The sequence below is a fragment of the Microtus ochrogaster genome, chromosome 24 (genome assembly GCF_000317375.1).
Source record: "Microtus ochrogaster isolate Prairie Vole_2 chromosome 24, MicOch1.0, whole genome shotgun sequence".
Taxonomy (NCBI): domain Eukaryota; kingdom Metazoa; phylum Chordata; class Mammalia; order Rodentia; family Cricetidae; genus Microtus; species Microtus ochrogaster.
The window spans coordinates 35,029,013-35,034,441 of NC_022024.1; the positions used below are offsets into that span (position 1 = coordinate 35,029,013).

General features: G+C 45.6%; 1 protein-coding gene across 1 annotated transcript in view; it reads left to right on the forward strand.

Moving 5' to 3' along the window:
* C24H12orf75 (chromosome 24 C12orf75 homolog) overlaps positions 1–1,597 on the forward strand; it is a 29,282-nt gene extending 27,685 nt beyond the window's left edge. Inside the window, exon 6 of the mRNA XM_005358240.2 lies at positions 1,239–1,597. The gene's annotated coding sequence lies outside the window, so the exon portion shown is untranslated. The remainder of the gene's footprint in view (positions 1–1,238) is intronic.
* The last annotated feature ends 3,832 nt before the right edge of the window (positions 1,598–5,429 follow it).

Here is a 5,429-nt window from a genome sequence, read left to right on the forward strand (position 1 = left end):
CTTTTCTTCTCCCTCTCTCTGTCTTCCCCAGCTTGCTCACTGGGGAGTGAGATTTGATAGCTGTTTGCCTCTGTGTGGGGGTCAAAGGTTACCGCAGTGACTGTCAAGCAGTTACTGCTGACCGCCCACAGGTACCTGGCCAAAATACTCCCTCACTGCTCATGGATCCCAGCCTGTTCTTTGATTGCATCTCCACGTAGTCAGTTTGATCCCATTTCCTTTGTGCCTTGCCTTGAATTACCCTAAAAGTTTTCTCAACTGAAGGTCTTGGCTGTCCATTTTCGTGAGTGGCTATGTGTCCATCGTTCCATTTGTCTGTGACACACCTACATCTGCGACTGGCAGGCTAGGCGTTGGGCAGAATCCTGACGGGAGGACTGTTCCCTGGGGGCTTTCGATACAAAGGACAAGCTGCAGGTTTTGGCCAACACCACCATCTTTCTGACTGGAATCCACCCCCCGTGAGCTCATTCGGCTATTTTGGGGGGCCAAATCGACGAATGGCTTTCAGCATCTTGATCTGATACAGTTAGGTAGTTTCTAGTGGTGGCCTAGGCCTGCTCTCAACTGAGCCAGCCAAAAGGAGCTCACGTGATGGCCCTCAGATGCCAGTGTGGACCAGCTCTGTCAGTGTCCCTGGGGAGCCCCATAGGCTGTGAGTGGTTGGCCCCCCCTGCAGGTTAATTCCGGGAAGGGATCGCGTACGGCTGACAATCTATATTATGAGTGTGGTACCCATATGCACGTGGCCTGCTTTGGTTATTGTTATTCTGTATTTCAATTCTTAATTGTATTTTTTATAAGTTTCTCAGCATCCAATTTTATCTCTTTATATAAATATTATCAGCATTCAGAACTATGCTGCCCAATAATAAATCTTAAGTACCTGTTGATTGGCTGTTGAAAATGTGCTCTACTTAAAGGCAAATTCAGTAAATAATTTTCAGGCTTAAGACATGTGCTTTTTGGGGGCTGGAGAGATGGCTCAGTGGTTAAGAGCACTGCCTGTTCTTCCAAAGGTCCTGAGTTCAATTCCCAGCAAGCGCATGGTGGCTCACAGCCGTCTGTAATGGGGTCTGGTGCCCTCTTCTGGCCTGCAGGCATACATGCAGACAGAATATCGTATACATAATAAATAAATAAATCTTAAAAAAAAGACATGTGCTTTTATCTAAGTTGTGATTTTTGAGTTTTGCTAATTTTTTTCCCCCACCTTTTCTTTTTTTTTCCTTTTACAGCCCGCACATGAATTTGGAAGGAATTTGGCTCCGGGGACATTGTATCTTCAAACAAATCCTGCAAGATTGTCCCCTGCTGTGCCACCTCTCCCAAATCCTTAGTGTGTAGTGAAAGCCATGGGTACACACTGTGCGTTGTGGCAGCAGAAGGAAACTGGTAGACTTGGTGCTCACTGGGGGAACTCCGCTTCACCACCAGTGAGGGAGCCCAAGGCTGTTGCCACCCAGCCTGGGCCACCATTCCACCCAGTTCACAGAAGTCATGTCTTTTCACTGATACTCTTTTGATAGTTTTTATATAACGCAATCCTTACTGTATTTATAACCTGGTATTAGAGTATAAAGGAATTACCTGAAGTCATCTATCGTCTCTTGTCCTTGGACATTTCTCCTTCGTCATTTTTTTTTTCAGCTGTGACGTTGGCAATAGGGTCTCACAACTCTCCCTCTCTCACTGGTCAGTTTAAAACCTTCACTTAAATGTAAGCGGATTCCCTCCGTTGAGGACATTGCAAGTATTTGAAAACGAACCAGTTAAATGTGCATGCTCCTCTCACAGGTGGGCATTCAATTCCCGTTTTCTTTAGTCAGAGGCTCACATGGCTCCAGAAGTCCTGCAGCTGCCCAGCGGGCCGTTCTCCCCTTGTGTAATTAGAGCATCTCACCGTGTTAATTCCTTACTGTCGCTTAGGACTACGGTTGATGTTTAGTGGGATATCTGGAAAGTTCCGGATTTGCTAACAACGTGCACACCTACTTATGACTGCAGTGTAAGCAACCGGGTTCACCAGCGTATTTCAACCATTAAATATTTTTATCCCCCTTTACCTGGCTTTCTTAATTATTTTCAAGAAACGACTTTCAAAGAAGTTACATGTGGTATTATCATATGTAAACACTGTATATCAGTATGTTCCAATAACACTGGTTAAATAGATTCCTATGAGAAGTGGGGGTTTTTCCCTAAGAAAGGCTGTCTTCTATATTTGGTTGATAATGATAATTGTGGAGCCATCAAATTACAGAACACAAAAAGTAAGAGTTACTAAGGACTTACGAGGCGTATATTCCTCTCGATGTCCATAAGCTCAACATGGTACTCACGGGGACATCGATGTTTATATAAGTAATAATAATAGCCTCGAGGAGCCTGAGGCATGAGAGTCAGGGGTTCAAGGCCAGCTGGCTCCACAGTGAATTTGAGACCAGAATGGACTACATGAGACCCTGTCTCAAAAAATATTTCAATTAAAAAACACCAACTACATCGACTTTGGAAAACCTAATTAACAAATCTCTTTAGATAGACAGGAGAATGTAAGGATGGACTAGGGATACAATTCAGTTCTCACCAAACGTCATCAGTTTCTTGTGCCTCTTCTGTTGTTCCAACCCCAGTTACACCATGTTCCAATTAAATTGATCGCTCTTGTCTCCTCTTCTTCCTGATAACATTTTTCTCAGCTTTTCCTTGTTTTTGTTTTTGTTTTTTTTTTTTTGTGACCACGAACCTTTTGAAGCTTACTATCTGGGAATTTTGGAATATGCCGTTAATAGGAACCCTCCTGTGCTTTTATATTGGACTGGGATCATAGATCCTGAGGGAGACCCTCACTGAGATGGGATGACCCCTCATCATGTCACATCATGAGATCTCAGGATCCCGACTTATTACCGGTGAAACTGACCCTGATTGGTTGGATGAGGGTCTCGGCTTTCTCCACCAGAGTTTCCGAGTTTCCCTTCCCCAAAACCTCGAAGCCAGCGGTTCTCCACCTTCCTGACACTGCAACCCTTAACACAATTCCTCATGTTGTGGTGACCCCCCCCAGCCATACAATTATTTTCACTGCTACTTCATAACTGTGATTTTGTTACTGTTATGAATCATAACGTAAATATCTGTTTTCTGATGGTCTTAGGTGACCTCTGAGAAAGGGTCATTTGACCTCCAAAGGTCGTGACCCACAGGTTGAGGACCGCAGCTCTAAGTGACTTATGAGTCCAGACCGTATTCAAGATAGGACTTAAGGTCCACCCCCTGGAGGAACTTGGGGTCGTTGACTAAAAGCTTGATGGCATTTGGCGATGTTCCCGTTCTCACCAGAGTTCCAGTTATCTTCTAGGTATCGGGGGAGAGCTTGTCCGGTGTGTGTACCAAGCCAGTCTCTAGTCCGCTTCCCGTTCTGCAGCTCACTGGCAAAGGATCACTGATTCCACGGGATGGCTCACATGCTGGGCCAGAGAACGCAGCTGGTCAGGCACGGGCAAGCTAGTGTAGACACACCTGACAGTCCTTCCCGTGATGACCCCAGCCACGCTCTGCCCTGCCTCATGTAGGAAAGGGGCAACGGATTGCTGTACTTTGTGCAAACAGACGAGTTCCCCTAGCCGTATGCATTTTGATGGATCGTGTGGTGTGCACCCTATCACTCCGGATAGAGAAAAACTCTGCTGTAGGGAAAAAAAGCATCCTGGTAACTGGGAATTTCGTGACGCTGGACTGCAGGGCTTCTGCTTCTCCTTAGTTTCCACAGCTAATAATGAATGTGATCTTCGGATCCTGTCTCCTCAGGGTCCTGGGGATTGAACTCAGGATCTTATATGTGCTAGGCAGGTAGACTGAGCTACACCCAAGACCCATCCTTGGGGCCTATAGCATAATTACTGGGGTTCCAATCCCCATTTTTTTCCCCATTTGTTCAGTAGGTACTGCTAGGAATTTTCTAAAGTATGTATTTATTCATATCAATAAGAATATGTGGGTATTTATCTTGTTCAGGTTACAATCTAATATTGTCTTGCTTTCTTGGTTTTGTCTAGCTTTGACCATCGGGAGCCTTTTCAGGTTCCATTCTGACATTCGCTATTCCGGCCCCGCCCCCTAGATAGACTCTCAAGGCGAGCAATGCCACAAGATGAAAATGCCATTCAGAACTTAAAACTCCATCAAATTCCATTACAAATGAACAGTCTCTTCCATATTATGACAAGTCCTAACATTTTCCTTCCACAGGGATGAGCTAAACTTAGAGCCTCCTAAATCTTAACACGTTCATAACACAGCCACCCACCTCCTGTGTCTTAAATGTCTTTGCCGAGCACAGTAAGAATCTGAAAGACGGAGGAGGGTAAACGATGAATGGGCTTCAAAAAGGAGAGGGACAGGAGCCTGTCTGTGCCGCTTAGTTTTGATGAACTAGACACAAGCCAGGCTCGCTCGGGAAGAGGGGAACCCTGATTGAGGAATGGCTTCTATCAGATTGGCCTGCGGGCATGTTTATGGGCATTGTCTTTATTAATGGTTGGCATAGGCAGGCCTAGCCCTCTCTGGGCAGTGCCATCCCTGGGCTGTATAAGAAAGCAGGCTGAGCAAGGCACAGAATGAGAGCCAGAAAGCATCGTTTCTCCACGGTCTCTGCATCAGCTTCCCTAGACAGTGCGCACCACTTGGAAGTTTAAGATGAAGCAAATCCTTTCTTCTCCAACTCACTTTTATCAGTATTTTTTATCAGAGCCGGAGAGAGGTAAAAGCCTATAAATGCATGAAATCTAAGAGTTTACGCCTTTTCAAACACTATGTTTTTTTGCAAGATTATCGGTAAAAAATACAGTGGAGATGTGTGTCCAAGCATCTCTGAGTAGGAGGCTGTCTGATGAAAAAGGGATTCCTTAAGCCTTCCGAGTGAGGAGACTCACATTATCACTCGGTTGCCAAGACTGCTAAGCCCTTCTGATTCCCTACAGAGGTGGCGCTCCTCAACAGGATGTGATGGAGGAGGGTGTGTTCTCTGGCAGTGCATGACAGCCTTTCTAGCTCTGGTCAATTCAGACACGTACAGTCTTAGAGGCTGTAAGCTGTGGGAGGGGAAGTGGAGGAGGAGGAGGAGGAGGAGGAGGAGGAGGAGAAGATACCCCAGCAGGTGTCAAAGCATCGACAATCTATGGTCACCATTCGGGCCTGTAGAACCGGAGGAACGGAAGAGAAAACCTAAGAGATTGTGCATATGCTACTGTGGGAGAGTGCTCTTGTATATTGTAAAGATGTGTCACTCATTTTGATTAATAAAATGTTGGTTGGTCAGTAGCCAGGCAGGAAGTATAGGCAGGGCAGCAAGACAAGGAGAATTCTGTGAAGAGGAAAGGCAGAGATGTAGTCATCCATAGATGCAGAGGAAGCAAAATAAGAAT